Source organism: Pseudophryne corroboree, chromosome 2 (genome assembly GCF_028390025.1).
Source record: "Pseudophryne corroboree isolate aPseCor3 chromosome 2, aPseCor3.hap2, whole genome shotgun sequence".
Taxonomy (NCBI): domain Eukaryota; kingdom Metazoa; phylum Chordata; class Amphibia; order Anura; family Myobatrachidae; genus Pseudophryne; species Pseudophryne corroboree.
This window is the reverse complement of record NC_086445.1, coordinates 801,196,235-801,217,516: the sequence shown is the minus strand read 5'-3', so window position 1 is coordinate 801,217,516 and position 21,282 is coordinate 801,196,235. Positions and strand designations below refer to the sequence as shown.

The window sequence follows — 21,282 nt, the reverse complement described above, 5'->3', positions numbered from 1 at the left end:
ATGAATTGTAGTCTGAAAATTTGTGGAGAATGTTATGCAACTGAAAATTGGTTGACAATTTCTATATCAAGTTTTATGAATGGGTCCAAAAATGTCACCATGAGTTAAAAGAGGAATTCATATGGCCTATCTAAACCATCAACAAAATGTAATTACGATTATACTTTCAGGGATCATTTCTATAGGCAATGATGGGAGAAATGTGCTTGAAAGTGTCCAAACTCGCCAACCACCATGATGAGTTTAAGAGCTCTCTTCTCAGCATGAAGGCAATTAGCAACTCTGTTTCATGCAGATGTTGCTAGCTTTTGATGACTGTCCTACTTCTTAATAAAGAAGTGGTAGAAGAGGGCTCATTCAGAGTGGCTGATTACACACTTTAAAATCAACTATTATTATTTAAAACTAAGTTTGTATAATGTTTAATATGCTGGAAAGAACAAGCATTGATGTTTTAACATTCCTGAATCAGAATGTTTTTTATTATATAGCAATAAAAGCAATGTCTAAGAGTATTATTTTACATTTTAATTTTAACCTTCTTTAAGTTGTACATATCAATGAGGACTTGAAAAATTTAAACTGTGCTTTCCTTAAAAGAACCTTTTGTTTGCAGTGTATTTATTTAATAATTGTTTAATTATTTTGCAAATCAGCAACTAATGCAAGCCACTAGTTTATTTCCTATATGCAATATAAGAAATTTTGAAGTACCAATGCTATTAGTGCATTGGTTTCATTGTTAAGTGTTCTGTTTAATATTTTGGTTTAAACAAATTTATATATGCAAAAATTATAATATGTTACCTAATACAATCTTAAAATGTGTCTACTCTCACAGAAAATCATTCAGTATATGATAGTGAATGAATTGTAGTCTGAAAATTTGTGGAGAATGTTATGCAACTGAAAATTGGTTGACAATTTCTATATCAAGTTTTATGAATGGGTCCAAAAATGTCACCATGAGTTAAAAGAGGAATTCATATGGCCTATCTAAACCATCAAGAAAATGTAATTAAGACTATATTTTCAGGGATCATTTCTATAGGCAATGATGGGAGAAATGTGCTTGAAAGTGTCCAAACTCGCCAACCACCATGATGAGTTTAAGAGCTCTCTTCTCAGCATGAAGGCAATTAGCAACTCTGTTTCATGCAGATGTTGCTAGCTTTTGATGACTGTCCTACTTCTTAATAAAGAAGTGGTAGAAGAGGGCTCATTCAGAGTGGCTGATTACACACTTTAAAATCAGCTATGGTTATTTAAAACTAAGTTTGTATAATGTTTAATATCCTTGAAAAAATACGCATTGATGTTTCAATATTCCTAAATCAGAATGTTTTTTATGATATAGGAATAAAAGCAATGTCTAAGAGTATTATTTTACATTTTAATTTTAACCTTCTTTAAGTGGTTCATGTCAATGAGGACTTGAAAAATGTAAAGTGTGCTATCCTTAAAAGAACCTTTTGTTTGCAGTGTATTTGTTTAATAATTGTTTAATTCTTTAGCAAATCAGCAAATAATGCAAGCCACTAGTTATTTCATATATATGCAATATAAGAAATTTTGAAGTACCAATGCTATTAGTGCATTGGTTTCATTGTTAAGTGTTCTGTTTAATATTTTGGTTTAAACAAATTTATATATGCAAAAATTATAATATGTTACCTAATACAATCTTAAAATGTGTCTACTCTCACAGAAAATCATTCAGTATATGATAGTGAATGAATTGTAGTCTGAAAATTTGTTGAGAATGTTATGCAACTGAAAATTGGTTGACAATTTCTATATCAAGTTTTATGAATGGGTCCAAAAATGTCACCATGAGTTAAAAGAGGAATTCATATGGCCTATCTAAACCATCAACAAAATGTAATTAAGATTATACTTTCAGGGATCATTTCTATAGGCAATGATGGGAGAAATGTGCTTGAAAGTGTCCAAACTCGCCAACCACCATGATGAGTTTAAGAGCTATCTTCTCAGCATGAAGGCAGTTAGGAACTCTGTTTCATGCAGATGTTGTTAGCTTTTGATGACTGTCCTACTTCTTAATAAAGAAGTGGTAGAAGAGGGCTCATTAAGAGTGGCTGATTACACACTTTAAAATCAACTATGATTATTTAAAACTAAGTTTGTATAATGTTTAATATGCTGGAAAGAACAAGCATTGATGTTTTAACATTCCTTAATCAGAATGTTTTTTATTATATAGCAATAAAAGCAATGTCTAAGAGTATTATTTTACATTTTAACCTTCTTTAAGTTGTACATATCAATGAGGACTTGAAAAATTTAAACTGTGCTTTCCTTAAAAGAACCTTTTGTTTGCAGTGTATTTATTTAATAATTGTTTAATTATTTTGCAAATCAGCAACTAATGCAAAACACTAGTTTATTTTCTATATGCAATATAAGAAATTTTGAAGTACCAATGCTATTAGTGCATTGGTTTCATTGTTAAGTGTTCTGTTTAATATTTTGGCTTAAACAATTTTATATATGCAAAAATTATAATATGTTACCTAATACAATCTTAAAATGTGTCTACTCTCACAGAAAATCATTCAGTATATGATAGTGAATGAATTGTAGTCTGAAAATTTGTGGATAATGTTATGCAACTGAAAATTGGTTGACAATTTCTATATCAAGTTTTATGAATGGGTCCAAAAATGTCACCATGAGTTAAAAGAGGAATTCATATGGCCTATCTAAACCATCAAGAAAATGTAATTAAGACTATATTTTCAGGGATCATTTCTATAGGCAATGATGGGAGAAATGTGCTTGAAAGTGTCCAAACTCGCCAACCACCATGATGAGTTTAAGAGCTCTCTTCTCAGCATGAAGGCAATTAGCAACTCTGTTTCATGCAGATGTTGCTAGCTTTTGATGACTGTCCTACTTCTTAATAAAGAAGTGGTAGAAGAGGGCTCATTCAGAGTGGCTGATTACACACTTTAAAATCAGCTATGGTTATTTAAAACTAAGTTTGTATAATGTTTAATATCCTTGAAAAAATACGCATTGATGTTTCAATATTCCTAAATCAGAATGTTTTTTATGATATAGGAATAAAAGCAATGTCTAAGAGTATTATTTTACATTTTAATTTTAACCTTCTTTAAGTGGTTCATGTCAATGAGGACTTGAAAAATGTAAAGTGTGCTATCCTTAAAAGAACCTTTTGTTTGCAGTGTATTTGTTTAATAATTGTTTAATTCTTTAGCAAATCAGCAAATAATGCAAGCCACTAGTTATTTCATATATATGCAATATAAGAAATTTTGAAGTACCAATGCTATTAGTGCATTGGTTTCATTGTTAAGTGTTCTGTTTAATATTTTGGTTTAAACAAATTTATATATGCAAAAATTATAATATGTTACCTAATACAATCTTAAAATGTGTCTACTCTCACAGAAAATCATTCAGTATATGATAGTGAATGAATTGTAGTCTGAAAATTTGTTGAGAATGTTATGCAACTGAAAACTGGTTGACAATTTCTATATCAAGTTTTATGAATGGGTCCAAAAATGTCACCATGAGATAAAAGAGGAATTCATATGGCCTATCTAAACCATCAACAAAATGTAATTAAGATTATACTTTCAGGGATCATTTCTATAGGCAATGATGGGAGAAATGTGCTTGAAAGTGTCCAAACTCGCCAACCACCATGATGAGTTTAAGAGCTATCTTCTCAGCATGAAGGCAGTTAGGAACTCTGTTTCATGCAGATGTTGTTAGCTTTTGATGACTGTCCTACTTCTTAATAAAGAAGTGGTAGAAGAGGGCTCATTAAGAGTGGCTGATTACACACTTTAAAATCAACTATGATTATTTAAAACTAAGTTTGTATAATGTTTAATATGCTGGAAAGAACAAGCATTGATGTTTTAACATTCCTTAATCAGAATGTTTTTTATTATATAGCAATAAAAGCAATGTCTAAGAGTATTATTTTACATTTTAACCTTCTTTAAGTTGTACATATCAATGAGGACTTGAAAAATTTAAACTGTGCTTTCCTTAAAAGAACCTTTTGTTTGCAGTGTATTTATTTAATAATTGTTTAATTATTTTGCAAATCAGCAACTAATGCAAAACACTAGTTTATTTTCTATATGCAATATAAGAAATTTTGAAGTACCAATGCTATTAGTGCATTGGTTTCATTGTTAAGTGTTCTGTTTAATATTTTGGCTTAAACAATTTTATATATGCAAAAATTATAATATGTTACCTAATACAATCTTAAAATGTGTCTACTCTCACAGAAAATCATTCAGTATATGATAGTGAATGAATTGTAGTCTGAAAATTTGTGGATAATGTTATGCAACTGAAAATTGGTTGACAATTTCTATATCAAGTTTTATGAATGGGTCCAAAAATGTCACCATGAGTTAAAAGAGGAATTCATATGGCTAATCTAAACCATCAACTACATGCAATTAAGATTATACTTCAAGGGATCATTTCTATAGGCAATAATGGGAGAAATGAGCTTGAAAGTGTCCAAACTCGCTAACCACCATGATGAGTTTAAGAGCTATCTTCTCAGCATGAAGGCAGTTAGTAACTCTGTTTCATGCAGATGTTGTTAGCTTTTGATGACTGTCCTACTTCTTAATAAAGAAGTGGTAAAAGAGGGCTCATTCAGAGTGGCTGAATACACACTTTAAAATCAACTATGGTTATTTAAAACTAAGTTTGTATAATGTTTAATATGCTGGAAAGAACAAGCATTGATGTTTTAACATTCCTGAATCAGAATGTTTTTTATTATATAGCAATTAAAGCAATGTCTAAGAGTATTATTTTACTTTTTAATTTTAACCTTCTTTAAGTGGTTCATGTCAATGAGGACTTGAAAAATGTAAAGTGTGCTTTCCTTAAAAGAACATTTTGTTTGCAGTGTATTTGTTTAATAATTGTTTAATTCTTTAGCAAATCAGCAAATAATGCAAGCCACTAGTTTATTTCCTATATGCAATATAAGAAATTTTGAAGTACCAATGCTATTAGTGCATTGGTTTCATTGTTAAGTGTTCTGTTTAATATTTTGGCTTAAACAATTTTATATATGCAAAAATTATAATATGTTACCTAATACAATCTTAAAATGTGTCTACTCTCACAGAAAATCATTCAGTATATGATAGTGAATGAATTGTAGTCTGAAAATTTGTGGAGAATGTTATGCAACTGAAAATTGGTTGACAATTTCTATATCAAGTTTTATGAATGGGTCCAAAAATGTCACCATGAGTTAAAAGAGGAATTCATATGGCTAATCTAAACCATCAACAAAATGTAATTAAGATTATACTTCCAGGGATCATTTCTATAGGCAATGATGGGAGAAATGTGCTTGAAAGTGTCCAAACTCGCTAACCACCATGATGAGTTTAAGAGCTCTCTTCTCAGCATGAAGGCAGTTAGCAACTCTGTTTCATGCAGATGTTGTTAGCTTTTGATGACTGTCAAACTTCTTAATAAAGAAGTGGAAGAAGAGGGCTTATTCAGAGTGGCTGATTACACACTTTAAAATCAACTATGGTTATTTAAAACTAAGTTTGTATAATGCTTAATATCCTTGAAAGAATATGCATAGATGTTTCAACATTCCTAAATCAGAATGTTTTTTATGATATAGGAATAAAAGCAATGTCTAAGAGTATTATTTTACATTTTCATTTTAACCTTCTTTAAGTGATTCATGTCAATGAGGACTTGAAAAATGTAAAGTGTGCTTTCCTTAAAAGAACCTTTTGTTTGCAGTGTATTTGTTTAATAATTGTTTAATTCTTTTGCAAATCAGCAACTAATGCAAGCCACTAGTTTATTTCCTATATGCAATATAAGAAATTTTGAAGTACCAATGCTATTAGTGCATTGGTTTCATTGTTAAGTGTTCTGTTTAATATTTTGGTTTAAACAAATTTATATATGCAAAAATTATAATATGTTACCTAATACAATCTTAAAATGTGTCTACGCTCACAGAAAATCATTCAGTATATGATAGTGAATGAATTGTAGTCTGAAAATGTGTGGAGAATGTTATGCAACTGAAAATTGGTTGACAATTTCTATATCAAGTTTTATGAATGGGTCCAAAAATGTCACCATGAGTTAAAAGAGGAATTCATATGGCCTATCTAAACCATCAACAAAATGTAATTAAGATTATACTTCCAGGGATCATTTCTATAGGCAATGATGGGAGAAATGTGCTTGAAAGATCTCTCTTCTCAGCATGAAGGCAATTAGCAACTCTGTTTTTCCTGCAGTTGTTGCTAGCTTTTGATGACTGTCCTACTTCTTAATAAAGAAGTGGAAGAAGAGGGCTTATTCAGAGTGGCTGATTACACACTTTAAAATCAACTATGGTTATTTAAAACTAAGTTTGAATAATGTTTAATATCCTTGAAAGAATACGCATTGATGTTTCAATATTCCTAAATCAGAATGTTTTTTATGATATAGGAATAAAAGCAATGTCTAAGAGTATTATTTTACATTTTAATTGTAACCTTCTTTAAGTGATTCATGTCAATGAGGACTTGAAAAATGTAAAGTGTGCTTTCCTTAAAAGAACCTTTTGTTTGCAGTGTATTTGTTTAATAATTGTTTAATTCTTTAGCAAATCAGCAATTAATGCAAGCCACTAGTTTATTTCCTATATGAAATATAAGAAATTTTGAAGTACCAATGCTATTAGTGCATTGGTTTCATTGTTAAGTGTTCTGTTTAATATTTTGGCTTAAACAAGTTTATATATGCAAAAAGTATAACGTTACCTAATACAATCTTAAAATGTGTCTACTCTCACAGAAAATCATTCAGTATATGATAGTGAATGAATTGTAGTCTGAAAATTTGTGGAGAATGTTATGCAACTGAAAATTGGTTGACAATTTCTATATCAAGTTTTATGAATGGGTCCAAAAATGTCACCATGAGTTAAAAGAGGAATTCATATGGCCTATCTAAACCATTAACAAAATGTAATTAAGACTATACTTTCAGGGATCATTTCTATAGGCAATGATGGGAGAAATGTGCTTGAAAGTGTCCATACTCGCCAACCACCATGATGAGTTTAAGAGCTCTCTTCTCAGCATGAAGGCAATTAGCAACTCTGTTTCATGCAGATGTTGCAAGCTTTTGATGACTGTCCTACTTCTTAATAAAGAAGTGGTAGAAGAGGGCTCATTCAGAGTGGCTGATTACACACTTTAAAATCAACTATGGTTATTTAAAAGTAAGTTTGTATAATGTTTAATATGCTGGAAAGAACAAGCATTGATGTTTTAACATTCCTGAATCAGAATGTTTTTTATTATATAGCAATAAAAGCAATGTCTAAGAGTATTATTTTACATTTTAATTTTAACCTTCTTTAAGTTGTACATATCAATGAGGACTTGAAAAATTTAAACTGTGCTTTCCTTAAAAGAACCTTTTGTTTGCAGTGTATTTATTTAATAATTGTTTAATTATTTTGCAAATCAGCAACTAATGCAAGCCACTAGTTTATTTCCTATATGCAATATAAGAAATGTTGAAGTACCAATGCTATTAGTGCATTGGTTTCATTGTTAAGTGTTCTGTTTAATATTTTGGCTTAAACAATTTTATATATGCAAAAATTATAATATGTTACCTAATACAATCTTAAAATGTGTCTACTCTCACAGAAAATCATTCAGTATATGATAGTGAATGAATTGTAGTCTGAAAATTTGTGGAGAATGTTATGCAACTGAAAATTGGTTGACAATTTCTATATCAAGTTTTATGAATGGGTCCAAAAATGTCACCATGAGTTAAAAGAGGAATTCATATGGCCTATCTAAACCATCAAGAAAATGTAATTAAGACTATATTTTCAGGGATCATTTCTATAGGCAATGATGGGAGAAATGTGCTTGAAAGTGTCCAAACTCGCCAACCACCATGATGAGTTTAAGAGCTCTCTTCTCAGCATGAAGGCAATTAGCAACTCTGTTTCATGCAGATGTTGCTAGCTTTTGATGACTCTCCTACTTCTTAATAAAGAAGTGGTAGAAGAGGGCTCATTCAGAGTGGCTGATTACACACTTTAAAATCAGCTATGGTTATTTAAAACTAAGTTTGTATAATGTTTAATATCCTTGAAAAAATACGCATTGATGTTTCAATATTCCTAAATCAGAATGTTTTTTATGATATAGGAATAAAAGCAATGTCTAAGAGTATTATTTTACATTTTAATTTTAACCTTCTTTAAGTGGTTCATGTCAATGAGGACTTGAAAAATGTAAAGTGTGCTATCCTTAAAAGAACCTTTTGTTTGCAGTGTATTTGTTTAATAATTGTTTAATTCTTTAGCAAATCAGCAAATAATGCAAGCCACTAGTTTATTTCATATATATGCAATATAAGAAATTTTGAAGTACCAATGCTATTAGTGCATTGGTTTCATTGTTAAGTGTTCTGTTTAATATTTTGGTTTAAACAAATTTATATATGCAAAAATTATAATATGTTACCTAATACAATCTTAAAATGTGTCTACTCTCACAGAAAATCATTCAGTATATGATAGTGAATGAATTGTAGTCTGAAAATTTGTTGAGAATGTTATGCAACTGAAAACTGGTTGACAATTTCTATATCAAGTTTTATGAATGGGTCCAAAAATGTCACCATGAGTTAAAAGAGGAATTCATATGGCCTATCTAAACCATCAACAAAATGTAATTAAGATTATACTTTCAGGGATCATTTCTATAGGCAATGATGGGAGAAATGTGCTTGAAAGTGTCCAAACTCGCCAACCACCATGATGAGTTACAGAGCTCTCTTCTCAGCATGAAGGCAGTTAGCAACTCTGATTCATGCAGATGTTGTTAGCTTTTGATGACTGTCCTACTTCTTAATAAAGAAGTGGTAGAAGAGGGCTCATTTTAAGTGGCTGATTACACACTTTAAAACCAACTATGGTTATTTAAAACTAAGTTTGTATAATGTTTAATATCCTTGAAAGAATACGCTTTGATGTTTCAACATTCCTGAATCAGAATGTTTTTTATGATATAGCAATTAAACCAATGTCTAAGAGTATTATTTTACGTTTTAATTTTAACCTTCTTTAAGTGGTTCATGTCAATGAGGACTTGAAAAATGTAAAGTGTGCTTTCCTTAAAAGAACCTTTTGTTTGCAGTGTATTTGTTTAATAATTGTTTAATTCTTTAGCAAATCAGCAATTAATGCAAGCCACTATTTAATTTCCTATATGCAATATAATAAATTTTGAAGTACCAATGCTATTAGTGCATTGGTTTCATTGTTAAGTGTTCTGTTTAATATTTTGGTTTAAACAAATTTATATATGCAAAAATTATAATATGTTACCTAATACAATCTTAAAATGTGTCTACTCTCACAGAAAATCATTCAGTATATGATAGTGAATGAATTGTAGTCTGAAAATTTGTGGAGAATGTTATGCAACTGAAAAGTGGTTGACAATTTCTATATCAAGTTTTATGAATGGGTCCAAAAATGTCACCATGAGTTAAAAGAGGAATTCATATGGCCTATCTAAACCATCAACAAAATGTAGCTAAGATTATACTTTCAGGGATCATTTCTATAGGCAATGATGGGAGAAATGTGCTTGAACGTGTCCAAACTCATCAACCACCATGATGAGATTAAGAGCTCTCTTCTCAGCATAAAGGCAGTTAGCAACTCTGTTTCATGCAGATGTTGTTAGCTTTTGATGACTGTCCTACTTCTTAATAAAGAAGTGGTAGAAGAGAGCTCATTCAGAGTGGCTGATTACACACTTTAAAATCAACTATGGTTATTTAAAACTAAGTTTGTATAATGTTTAATATCCTTGAAAGAATACGCATTGATGTTTCAACATTCCTGAATCAGAATGTTTTTTATGATATAGGAATAAAAGCAATGTCTAAGAGTATTATTTTACATTTTAATTTTAACCTTCTTTAAGTGGTTCATGTCAATGATGACTTGAAAAATGTAAAGTGTGCTTTCCTTAAAAGAACCTTTTGTTTGCAGTGTATTTGTTTAATAATTGTTTAATTCTTTAGCAAATCAGCAATTAATGCAAGCCACTAGTTTATTTCCTATATGCAATATAAGAAATTTTGAAGTACCAATGCTATTAGTGCATTGGTTTCATTGTTAAGTGTTCTGTTTAATATTTTGGTTTAAACAAATTTATATATGCAAAAATTATAATATGTTACCTAATACAATCTTAAAATGTGTCTACTCTCACAGAAAATCATTCAGTATATGATAGTGAATGAATTGTAGTCTGAAAATTTGTGGAGAATGTTATGCAACTGAAAATTGGTTGACAATTTCTATATCAAGTTTTATGAATGGGTCCAAAAATGTCACAATGAGTTAAAAGAGGAATTCATATGGCCTATCTAAACCATCAGCTAAATGTATTTAAGACTATACTTTCAGGGATCATTTTTATAGGCAATGATGGGAGAAATGTGCTTGAAAGTGTCCAAACTCGCCAACCACCATGATGAGTTTAAGAGCTCTCTTCTCAGCATGAAGGCAGTTAGCAACTCTGTTTCATGCAGATGTTGTTAGCTTTTGATGACTGTCCTACTTCTTAATAAAGAAGTGGTAGAAGAGGGCTCATTCAGAATGGCTGATTACACACTTTAAAATCAACTATGGTTATTTAAAACGAAGTTTGTATAATGTTTAATATCCTTGAAAGAATACGCATTGATGTTTCAACATTCCTGAATCAGAATGTTTTTTATGATATAGCAATTAAAGCAATGTCTAAGAGTATTATTTTACATTTTAATTTTAACCTTCTTTAAGAGGTTCATGTCAATGAGGACTTGAAAAATGTAAAGTGTGCTTTCCTTAAAAGAACCTTTTGTTTGCAGTGTATTTGTTTAATAATTGTGTAACTCTTTTGCAAATCAGCAATTAATGCAAGCCACTAGTTTATTTCCTATATGCAATATAAGAAATTTTGAAGTACCAATGCTATTAGTGCATTGGTTTCATTGTTAAGTGTTCTGTTTAATATTTTGGTTTAAACAAATTTATATATGCAAAAATTATATGTTACCTAATACAATCTTAAAATGTGTCTACTCTCACAGAAAATCATTCAGTATATGATAGTGAATGAATTGTAGTCTGAAAATTTGTGGAGATTGTTATGCAACTGAAAATTGGTTGACAATTTCTATATCAAGTTTTATGCATGGGTCCTAAAATGTCACCATGAGTTGAAAGAGGAATTTATATGGCCTATCTAAACCATCAACAAAATGTAGCTAAGATTATACTTTCAGGGATCATTTCTATGGGCAATGATGGGAGAAATGTGCTTGAAAGTGTTCAAACTCGCCAACCACCATGATGAGTTTAAGAGATCTCTTCTCAGCATGAAGGCGGTTAGCAACTCTGTTTCATGCAGATGAGGTTAGCTTTTGATGTCTGTCCTACTTCTTAATAAAGAAGTAGTAGAAGAGGGCTCATTCAGAGTGGCTGATTACACACTTTAAAATCAACTATGGTTATTTAAAACTAAGTGTGTATAATGTTTAATATCCTTGAAAGAATACGCATTGATGTTTCAACATTCCTGAATCAGAATGTTTTTTATGATATAGGAATAAAAGCAATGTCTAAGAGTATTATTTTACATTTTAATTGTAACCTTCTTTTAGTGGTTCATGTCAATGAGGACTTGAAAAATGTAAAGTGTGCTTTCCTTAAAAGAACATTTTGTTTGCAGTGTATTTGTTTAATAATTGTTTAATTCTTTAGCAAATCAGCAATTAATGCAAGCCACTAGTTTATTTCCTATATGCAATATAAGAAATTTTGAAGTACCAATGCTATTAGTGCATTGGTTTCATTGTTAAGTGTTCTGTTTAATATTTTGGCTTAAACAAGTTTATATATGCAAAAATTATAATATGTTACCTAATACAATCTTAAAATGTGTCTACTCTCACAGAAAATCATTCAGTATATGATAGTGAATGAATTGTAGTCTGAAAATTTGTGGAGAATGTTATGCAACTGAAAATTGGTTGACAATTTCTATATCAAGTTTTATGAATGGGTCCAAAAATGTCACCATGAGTTAAAAGAGGAATTCATATGGCCTATCTAAACCATCAACAAAATGTAATTAAGACTATACTTTCAGGGATCATTTCTATAAGCATTGATGGGAGAAATGTGCTTGAAAGTGTCCAAACTCGTCAACCACCATGATGAGTTTAAGAGCTCTCTTCTCAGCATGAAAGCAGTTAGCAACTCTATTTCATGCAGATGTTGTTAGCTTTTGATGACTGTCCTACTTCTTAATAAAGAAGTGGTAGAAGAGGGCTCATTCAGAGTGGCTGATTACACACTTTAAAATCAACTATGGTTATTTAAAACTAAGTTTGTATAATGTTTAATATCCTTGAAAGAATACGCATTGATGTTTCAACATTCCTGAATCAGAATGTTTTTTTATGATATAGCAATTAAAGCAATGTCTAAGAGTATTATTTTACATTTTAATTTTAACCTTCTTTAAGTGGTTCATGTCAATGAGGACTTGAAAAATGTAAAGTGTGCTTTTCTTAAAAGAACCTTTTGTTTGCAGTGTATTTGTTTAATAATTGTTTAATTCTTTTGAAAATCAGCAATTAATGCAAGCCACTAGTTTATTTCCTATATGCAATATAAGAAATTTTGAAGTACCAATGCTATTAGTGCATTGGTTTCATTGTTAAGTGTTCTGTTTAATATTTTGGCTTAAACAAGTTTATATATGCAAAAATTATAATATGTTACCTAATACAATCTTAAAATGTGTCTACTCTCACAGAAAATCATTCAGTATATGATAGTGAATGAATTGTAGTCTGAAAATTTGTGGATAATGTTATGTAACTGAAAATTGGTTGACAATTTCTATATCAAGTTTTATGAATGGGTCCAAAAATGTCACCATGAGTTAAAAGAGGAATTCATATGGCTAATCTAAACCATCTACAAAATGTAATTAAGACTATACTTCCAGGGATCATTTCTATAGGCAATGATGGGAGAAATGTGTTTGAAAGTGTCCAAACTCGCCAACCACCATGATGAGTTTAAGAGCTCTCTTCTCAGCATGAAGGCAGTTAGCAACTCTGTTTCATGCAGATGTTGTTAGCTTTTGATGACTGTCCTACTTCTTAATAAAGAAGTGGTAGAAGAGGGCTCATTCAGAGTGGCTGATTACACACTTTAAAACCAACTATGGTTATTTAAAACTAAGTTTGTATAATGTTTAATATCCTTGAAAGAATACGCATTGATGTTTCAACATTCCTAAATCAGAATGTTTTTTATGATATAGGAATAAAAGCAATGTCTAAGAGTATTATTTTACATTTTAATTTTAACCTTCTTTAAGTGGTTCATGTCAATGAGGACTTGAAAAATGTAACGTGTGCTTTCCTTAAAAGAACCTTTTGTTTGCAGTGTATTTGTTTAATAATTGTTTAATTCTTTAGCAAATCAGCAATTAATGCAAGCCACTAGTTTATTTCCTATATGCAATATAAGAAATTTTGAAGTACCAATGCTATGAGTGCATTGGTTTCATTGTTAAGTGTTCTGTTTAATAATTTGGCTTAAACAAGTTTATATATGCAAAAAGTATAACATGTTACCTAATACAATCTTAAAATGTGTCTACTCTCACAGAAAATCATTCAGTATATGATAGTGATTGAATTGTAGTCTGAAAATTTGTGGATAATGTTATGCAACTGAAAATTGGTTGACAATTTCTATATCAAGTTTTATGAATGGGTCCAAAAATGTCACCATGAGTTAAAAGAGGAATTCATATGGCCTATCTAAACCATCAACTAAATGTAGCTAAGATTACACTTTCAGGGATCATTTCTATAAGCAATGATGGGAGAAATGTGCTTGAAAGTGTCCAAACTCACCAACCACCATGATGAGATTAAGAGCTCTTTTCTCAGCATGAAGGCAATTAGCAACTCTGTTTCATGCAGATGTTGTTAGCTTTTGATGACTGTCCTACTTCTTAATAAAGAAGTGGTAGAAGAGGGCTCATTCAGAGTGGCTGATTACACACTTTAAAACCAACTATGGTTATTTAAAACTAAGTTTGTATAATGTTTAATATCCTTGAAAGAATATGCATTGATGTTTCAACATTCCTGAATCAGAATGTTTTTTTATGATATAGCAATTAAAGCAATGTCTAAGAGTATTATTTTACATTTTAATTTTAACCTTCTTTAAGTGGTTCATGTCAATGAGGACTTGAAAAATGTAAAGTGTTCTTTCCTTAAAAGAACCTTTTGTTTGCAGTGTATTTGTTTAATAATTGTTTAATTCTTTTGAAAATCAGCAATTAATGCAAGCCACTAGTTTATTTCCTATATGCAATATAAGAAATTTTGAAGTACCAATGCTATTAGTGCATTGGTTTCATTGTTAAGTGTTCTGTTTAATATTTTGGCTTAAACAAGTTTATATATGCAAAAATTATAATATGTTACCTAATACAATCTTAAAATGTGTCTACTCTCACAGAAAATCATTCAGTATATGATAGTGAATGAATTGTAGTCTGAAAATTTGTGGATAATGTTATGTAACTGAAAATTGGTTGACAATTTCTATATCAAGTTTTATGAATGGGTCCAAAAATGTCACCATGAGTTAAAAGAGGAATTCATATGGCTAATCTAAACCATCTACAAAATGTAATTAAGACTATACTTCCATGGATCATTTCTATAGGCAATGATGGGAGAAATGTGTTTGAAAGTGTCCAAACTCGCCAACCACCATGATGAGTTTAAGAGCTCTCTTCTCAGCATGAAGGCAGTTAGCAACTCTGTTTCATGCAGATGTTGTTAGCTTTTGATGACTGTTCTACTTCTTAATAAAGAAGTGGTAGAAGAGGGCTCATTCAGAGTGGCTGATTACACACTTTAAAACCAACTATGGTTATTTAAAAGTAAGTTTGTATAATGTTTAATATCCTTGAAAGAATACGCATTGATGTTTCAACATTCCTAAATCAGAATGTTTTTTATGATATAGGAATAAAAGCAATGTCTAAGAGTATTATTTTACATTTTAATTTTAACCTTCTTTAAGTGGTTCATGTCAATGAGGACTTGAAAAATGTAAAGTGTGCTTTCCTTAAAAGAACCTTTTGTTTGCAGTGTATTTGTTTAATAATTGTTTAATTCTTTAGCAAATCAGCAATTAATGCAAGCCACTAGTTTATTTCCTATATGCAATATAAGAAATTTTGAAGTACCAATGCTATTAGTGCATTGGTTTTATTGTTAAGTGTTCTGTTTAATATTTTGGCTTAAACAAGTTTATATATGCAAACATGATAACATGTTACCTAATACAATCTTTAAATGTTTCTACTTAAACAGAAAATCATTCAGTATATGAAAGTGAATGAATTGTAGTCTAAAAATTTGTGGAGAATGTTATGCAACTGAAAATTGGTTGACAATTTCTATATCAAGTTTTATGAATGGGTCCAAAAATGTCACCATGAGTTAAAAGAGGAATTCATATGGCCTATCTAAACCATCAAGAAAATGTAATTAAGACTATATTTTCAGGGATCATTTCTATAGGCAATGATGGGAGAAATGTGCTTGAAAGTGTCCAAACTCGCCAACCACCATGATGAGTTTAAGAGCTCTCTTCTCAGCAAGAAGGCAATTAGCAACTCTGTTTAATGCAGATGTTGCTAGCTTTTGATGACTGTCCTACTTCTTAATAAAGAAGTGGTAGAAGAGGGCTCATTCAGAGTGGCTGATTACACACTTTAAAATCAACTATGGTTATTTAAAACTAAGTTTGTATAATGTTTAATATCCTTGAAAGAATAAGCATTGTTGTTTTAACATTCTTGAATCAGAGTGTTTTTTTATGATATAGCAATAAAAACAATATCTAAGAGTATTATTTTACATTTCAATTTTAATCTTCTTTAAGTGGTTCATGTCAATGAGGACTTGAAAAATGTAAAGTGTGCTTTCCTTAAAAGAACCTTTTGTTTGCAATGTATTTGTTTAATAATTGTTTAATTCTTTTGCAAATCAGCAACTAATGCAAGCCACTAGTTTATTTCCTATATGCAATATAAGAAATTTTGAAGTACCAATGCTATTAGTGCATTGGTTTTATTGTTAAGTGTTCTGTCTAATATTTTGACTTAAACAAGTTTATATATGCAAAAATGATAACATGTTACCTAATACAAACTTAAAATGTGTCTACTCTCACAGAAAATCATTCAGTATATGATAGTGAATGAATTGTAGTCTGAAAATTTGTGGAGAATGTTATGCAACTGAAAATTGGTTGACGATTTCTATATCAAGTTTTATGAATGGGTCCAAAAATGTCACCATGAGTTAAAAGAGGAATTCATATGGCCTATCTAAACCATCAATAAAATGTAGTTAAGATTATACTTTCAGGGATCATTTCTATAGGCAATGATGGGAGAAATGTGCTTGAAAGTGTCAAAACTCGCCAACCACCATGATGAGTTTAAGAGCTCTCTTTTCAGCATGAATGTAGTTAGTAACTCTGTTTCATGCAGATGTTGTCAGCTTTAGATGACTGTCCTACTTCTTAATAAAGAAGTGGTAGAAGAGGGCTCATTCAGAGTGGCTGATTACACACTTTAAAATCAACTATGGTTATTTAAATCTAAGTTTGTATAATGTTTAATATCCTTAAAGGAATAAGCATTGATGTTTCAACATTCCTGAATCAGAATGTTTTTTTTATGATGTAGCAATAAATGCAATGTCTAAGAGTATTATTTTATATTTTCATTTTAACCTTCTTTAAGTGGTTCATGTCAATGAGGACTTGAAAAATGTAAAGTGTGCTTTCCTTAAAAGAACCTTTTGTTTGCAGTAAATTTGTTTAATATATTTTTCATTCTTTAGCAAATCAGCAATTAATGCAAGCCACTAGTTTATTTCCTATATGCAATATAAGAAATTTTGAAATACCAATGCTATTAGTGCATTGGTTTCATTGTTAAGTGTTCTGTTTAATATTTTGGCTTAAACAAGTTTATATATGCAAACATGATAACATGTTACCTAATACAATCTTTAAATGTTTCTACTCAAACAGAAAATCATTCAGTATATGATAGTGAATGAATTGTAGTCTGAAAATTTGTGGAGAATGTTATGCAACTGAAAATTGCCTGACAATTTCTATAACAAGTTTTATGAATGGGTCCAAAAATGTCACCATGAGTTAAAAGAGGAATTCATATGGCCTATCTAAAATATCAACAAAATGTAATTTAGATTATACTTTCATGGATCATTTTTATAGGCAGTTATAGATTCAATGTTCTTGAAAGTGTCCAAACTTGCCAACCACCATGATGAGTTTAAGAGCTCTTTTCTCAGCATGAAGGTAGTTAGCAACTCTGTTTCATGCAGATGTTGTTAGCTTTTGATGACTGTCCTACTTCTTAATAAAGAAGTGGTAGAAGAGGGCTCATTCAGAGTGGCTGATTACACACTTTAAAATCAACTATGGTTATTTAAAACTAAGTTTGTATAATGTTTAATATGCTTGAAAGAATAAGCATTGATGTTTCAACATTCCTGAATCAGAATGTATTTTATGATATAGCAATAAAAGCAATATCTAAGAGTATTATTTTACATTTTAATTTTAGCCTTCTTTAAGTTGTACATATCATGAGGACTTGAAAAATTTAAACTATGCTTTCCTTAAAAGAACCTTTTGTTTGCAGTGTATTTATTTAATAATTGTTTAATTCTTTTGCAAATCAGCAACTAATGCAAGCCTCTAGTTTATTTCCTATATGCATTATAAGAAATTTTGAAGTACCAATGCTATTAGTGCATTGGTTTCATTGTTAAGTGTTCTGTTTAATATTTTGGCTTAAACAAGTTTATATATGCAAAAATGATAACATGTTACCTAATACAATCTTAAAATGTGTCTACTCTCACAGAAAATCATTCAGTATATGATAGTGAATGAATTGTAGTCTGAAAATTTGTGGAGAATGTTATGCAACTGAAAATTGGCTGACAATTTCTATATCAAGTTTTATGAATGGGTCCAAAAATGTCACCATGAGTTAAAAGAGGAATTCATATGGCCTATATAAACCATCAACAAAATGTAATTAAGACTATACTCAGTGGCGTAATTAGAAATTTTTCTCCCCCAAGCCAAAAAATTCTTCGGCGCCCCCCCCCCTTCATGCTCCATAATTGGGAGCAAGAAAGGGATAAATATGCGCGCGTGCCAAAACAGGGGCGTGGTTTTGCATAAAGGGGTGTGGCATTGCAGGAAAAGACTACCTTATACCCCAGTTTTGCAACCTGCACGCCCATACGTTGGCCACCACAGGAAAGAAAAATAATCCTGATTCATGCCCCTTACATTATTTGTCATTTTTCCTCCTTATAGTAATGCCCAGTATACATTATGCCACATACTGCAATGGCCCTTAGACATTATGCCGCACACAATAATGCACATGACACAATATGCACACACTGTAATGCCCCCGACACATTATGCCACACAACGTAATGCCTGTGACACATTATGCCACACACCGTAATGCCTGTGACACATTATGACAGGAATCGCAATGCCCGTTATACATTATGCTACACACTGCAATGCCCCTGATACATTATAGCACATACAATGTCTGTGACACATTATGACACACACCGCAATGTCCGTGATACATTATGCCACACACTGCAATGACCCTGAGACATTATACCACATATCACAATGCCCGCGATATAGTATACCATACACCGTAATGCCTGTGACACATTATGACTAGTGATAAGCGGATTCGGTTTTACTCGGTTTTACTCGGTTCTCAAAACCGAATCTTATTGGCTCACTGATGTCACATGTTTTGGATAGCCAATAAGATTCGGTTTTGAGAACCGAGTAAAACCGAGTAAAACCGAATCCGCTCATCACTAATTATGACACACACCGCAATGTCCGTGATACGTTATGCCACACACCGTAATGCCCATTACACATTAAGTCCTACAGTAAGGCTTCTAATTACTTTTCAATTACCTGCTCGTTGTCAGGGGTTTCATGCACTGGGTGTCATGCTCGTTGCCAGGGGTTTCATGCTCTTGGTTCCATGCACGGTGCCAGGGGTTTTCATGCTCAGGGTGTCATGCTCATTGCCAGGGGTTTCATGCACTGGGTGTCATGCTCGTTGCCAGGTGTTTCATGCACTGGGTGTCATGCTCGTTGCCAGGTGTTTCATGCACTGGGTGTCATGCTCGTTGCTAGGAGGTAGTCCTTGTTGCTAGGGCTGTGCTCCCAGTGCCACATATGTCCCCAGTGCCAGATATTCCCCCACAGTGCCAGGTACTCACATACCCCAGTGCCAAATATAGCCCCCCCATGTGCCAGGTACACATATACCCCCCCAGTGCCACATATGCCCCCAGTGCCAGATATTCCCCCCCAGTGCCACATATGCCCCCAGTGCCAGATATGCCCCCAGTGCCATATATTCCCCCCAGTGCCATATATGCCCCCAGTGCCAGATATTCCCCCCCAGTGCCATATATGCCCCCAGTGCCATATATGCCCCCAGTGCCAGATATTCCCCCCGTGCCATATATGCCCCCAGTGCCAGATATTCCCCCCCAGTGCCATATATGCCCCCAGTGCCAGATATTCCCCCCCCAGTGCCACATATGCCCCCCAGTGCCACATATGCCCACAGTGCCATATATTCCCCCCCAGTGCCAAATATGCCCCCCAGTGCAACATATGCCCCCAGTGCCAGATATTCCCCCCCAGTGCCATATATGCCCCCAGTGCCAGATATTCCCCCCGTGCCATATATGCCCCCAGTGCCAGATATTCCCCCCAGTGCCATATATGCCCCCAGTGCCAGATATTCCCCCCCAGTGCCATATATGCCCCAGTGCCAGATATTCCCCCCAGTGCCATATATGCCCCAGTGCCAGATATTCCCCCCAGTGCCAGATATTCCCCCCCAGTGCCATATATGCCCCCAGTGCCAGATATTCCCCCCCAGTGCCATATATGCCCCAGTGCCAGATATTCCCCCCAGTGCCATATATGCCCCAGTGCCAGATATTCCCCCCAGTGCCAGATATTCCCCCCCCAGTGCCATATATGCCCCCAGTGCCAGATATTCCCCCCCAGTGCCATATATGCCCCAGTGCCAGATATTCCCCACAGTGCCATATATGCCCCAGTGCCAGATATTCCCCCCAGTGCCAGATATCCTCCCCCCCCCCGCTTTTTGGAGGGACACGGAGGGCACAGCTCACCTCTCCTGTGTCCCTCCTGCTGCATCATCTCCGGCGGCCGTGGGTCTAATAGGGGGAAGTGCCGGTTCGTGAGCCAATTAGAGCTCACGGACGGCACTTTCCCCTATTAGACCCGCGGCCGCCGGAGATGATGCAGCAGGAGGGACACAGGGAGGCGCGCTGTGCCCTCTGTGTCCCTCCAAAAAGCGGCGGAAGGAAGGAGACTGCAGACTGACATGCGGACGCTCGTCCGCATGTCAGTCTGCTGTAAATCAGTGGCGCCCCCGCAGCCCCTCGCCCCCAAGCCACCGCGAGGGCTGCGGGGGCAGTAGTTACGCTACTGACTATACTTTCAGGCATCTTTTCTATAGGCAATGATGGGAGAAATGTGCTTGAAAGTGTCCAAACTCTCCAACCACCATTATAAGTTTAAGTGCTCTCTTCTCAGCATGAAAGTAGTTAGTAACTCTGTTTCATGCAGATGTTGTTAGCTCTTGATGATTGTCCTACTTCTTAATAAAGAAGTGGTAGAAGAGGGCTCATTCAGAGTGGCTGATTACACGCTTTAAAATCAACTATGGTTTTTTAAAACTAAGTTTGTATAATGTTTAATATTCTGGAAAGAACAAGCATTGATGTTTTAACATTCCTGAATCAGAATGTTTTTTATGATATAGCAATTAAAGCAATGTCTATGAGTATTATTTTACATTTTAATTTTAACCTTCTTTAAGTGGTTCATGTCAATGAGGACTTGAAAAATGTAAAGTATGCTTTCCTTAAATGAACCTTTTGTTTGCAGTGTATTTGTTTAATAATTGTTTCATTCTT

General features: G+C 32.8%; 21 non-coding genes and 1 pseudogene across 21 annotated transcripts; all 22 read left to right on the top strand.

Annotated features, from left to right (window-relative positions):
• The first annotated feature begins 154 nt into the window (after nt 1–154).
• Nucleotides 155–367, top strand: LOC135053493 (small nucleolar RNA U3). The gene has a single exon (XR_010242837.1). It is a non-coding gene; the product is annotated as a small nucleolar RNA U3 (small nucleolar RNA).
• A 653-nt stretch (nt 368–1,020) lies between these two features.
• Nucleotides 1,021–1,233, top strand: LOC135053800 (small nucleolar RNA U3). The gene has a single exon (XR_010243105.1). It is a non-coding gene; the product is annotated as a small nucleolar RNA U3 (small nucleolar RNA).
• Nucleotides 1,234–1,887: 654 nt separating this feature from the next.
• Nucleotides 1,888–2,100, top strand: LOC135053864 (small nucleolar RNA U3). The gene has a single exon (XR_010243161.1). It is a non-coding gene; the product is annotated as a small nucleolar RNA U3 (small nucleolar RNA).
• Nucleotides 2,101–2,747: 647 nt separating this feature from the next.
• Nucleotides 2,748–2,960, top strand: LOC135053799 (small nucleolar RNA U3). The gene has a single exon (XR_010243104.1). It is a non-coding gene; the product is annotated as a small nucleolar RNA U3 (small nucleolar RNA).
• Nucleotides 2,961–3,614: 654 nt separating this feature from the next.
• Nucleotides 3,615–3,827, top strand: LOC135053863 (small nucleolar RNA U3). Its single transcript, XR_010243160.1, has one exon. It is a non-coding gene; the product is annotated as a small nucleolar RNA U3 (small nucleolar RNA).
• Nucleotides 3,828–4,474: 647 nt separating this feature from the next.
• On the top strand, nt 4,475–4,687 carry LOC135053923 (small nucleolar RNA U3). The gene has a single exon (XR_010243213.1). It is a non-coding gene; the product is annotated as a small nucleolar RNA U3 (small nucleolar RNA).
• Nucleotides 4,688–5,340: 653 nt separating this feature from the next.
• On the top strand, nt 5,341–5,553 carry LOC135053607 (small nucleolar RNA U3). The gene has a single exon (XR_010242937.1). It is a non-coding gene; the product is annotated as a small nucleolar RNA U3 (small nucleolar RNA).
• A 653-nt stretch (nt 5,554–6,206) lies between these two features.
• LOC135054069 (small nucleolar RNA U3) lies at nt 6,207–6,381 on the top strand (annotated as a pseudogene).
• A 656-nt stretch (nt 6,382–7,037) lies between these two features.
• Nucleotides 7,038–7,250, top strand: LOC135053557 (small nucleolar RNA U3). Its single transcript, XR_010242893.1, has one exon. It is a non-coding gene; the product is annotated as a small nucleolar RNA U3 (small nucleolar RNA).
• Nucleotides 7,251–7,903: 653 nt separating this feature from the next.
• Nucleotides 7,904–8,116, top strand: LOC135053995 (small nucleolar RNA U3). Its single transcript, XR_010243276.1, has one exon. It is a non-coding gene; the product is annotated as a small nucleolar RNA U3 (small nucleolar RNA).
• Nucleotides 8,117–8,771: 655 nt separating this feature from the next.
• On the top strand, nt 8,772–8,984 carry LOC135053781 (small nucleolar RNA U3). The gene has a single exon (XR_010243088.1). It is a non-coding gene; the product is annotated as a small nucleolar RNA U3 (small nucleolar RNA).
• Nucleotides 8,985–9,637: 653 nt separating this feature from the next.
• LOC135053472 (small nucleolar RNA U3) lies at nt 9,638–9,850 on the top strand. Its single transcript, XR_010242819.1, has one exon. It is a non-coding gene; the product is annotated as a small nucleolar RNA U3 (small nucleolar RNA).
• Nucleotides 9,851–10,503: 653 nt separating this feature from the next.
• Nucleotides 10,504–10,716, top strand: LOC135053798 (small nucleolar RNA U3). Its single transcript, XR_010243103.1, has one exon. It is a non-coding gene; the product is annotated as a small nucleolar RNA U3 (small nucleolar RNA).
• Nucleotides 10,717–11,366: 650 nt separating this feature from the next.
• Nucleotides 11,367–11,579, top strand: LOC135054016 (small nucleolar RNA U3). The gene has a single exon (XR_010243295.1). It is a non-coding gene; the product is annotated as a small nucleolar RNA U3 (small nucleolar RNA).
• Nucleotides 11,580–12,232: 653 nt separating this feature from the next.
• On the top strand, nt 12,233–12,445 carry LOC135053910 (small nucleolar RNA U3). Its single transcript, XR_010243202.1, has one exon. It is a non-coding gene; the product is annotated as a small nucleolar RNA U3 (small nucleolar RNA).
• Nucleotides 12,446–13,099: 654 nt separating this feature from the next.
• On the top strand, nt 13,100–13,312 carry LOC135053173 (small nucleolar RNA U3). Its single transcript, XR_010242558.1, has one exon. It is a non-coding gene; the product is annotated as a small nucleolar RNA U3 (small nucleolar RNA).
• Nucleotides 13,313–13,965: 653 nt separating this feature from the next.
• Nucleotides 13,966–14,178, top strand: LOC135053988 (small nucleolar RNA U3). Its single transcript, XR_010243271.1, has one exon. It is a non-coding gene; the product is annotated as a small nucleolar RNA U3 (small nucleolar RNA).
• Nucleotides 14,179–14,832: 654 nt separating this feature from the next.
• On the top strand, nt 14,833–15,045 carry LOC135053505 (small nucleolar RNA U3). Its single transcript, XR_010242846.1, has one exon. It is a non-coding gene; the product is annotated as a small nucleolar RNA U3 (small nucleolar RNA).
• A 653-nt stretch (nt 15,046–15,698) lies between these two features.
• Nucleotides 15,699–15,911, top strand: LOC135053919 (small nucleolar RNA U3). The gene has a single exon (XR_010243210.1). It is a non-coding gene; the product is annotated as a small nucleolar RNA U3 (small nucleolar RNA).
• A 654-nt stretch (nt 15,912–16,565) lies between these two features.
• Nucleotides 16,566–16,778, top strand: LOC135053700 (small nucleolar RNA U3). The gene has a single exon (XR_010243019.1). It is a non-coding gene; the product is annotated as a small nucleolar RNA U3 (small nucleolar RNA).
• A 655-nt stretch (nt 16,779–17,433) lies between these two features.
• LOC135053960 (small nucleolar RNA U3) lies at nt 17,434–17,646 on the top strand. The gene has a single exon (XR_010243245.1). It is a non-coding gene; the product is annotated as a small nucleolar RNA U3 (small nucleolar RNA).
• Nucleotides 17,647–20,791: 3,145 nt separating this feature from the next.
• LOC135053976 (small nucleolar RNA U3) lies at nt 20,792–21,004 on the top strand. The gene has a single exon (XR_010243260.1). It is a non-coding gene; the product is annotated as a small nucleolar RNA U3 (small nucleolar RNA).
• Nucleotides 21,005–21,282: the final 278 nt, after the last annotated feature.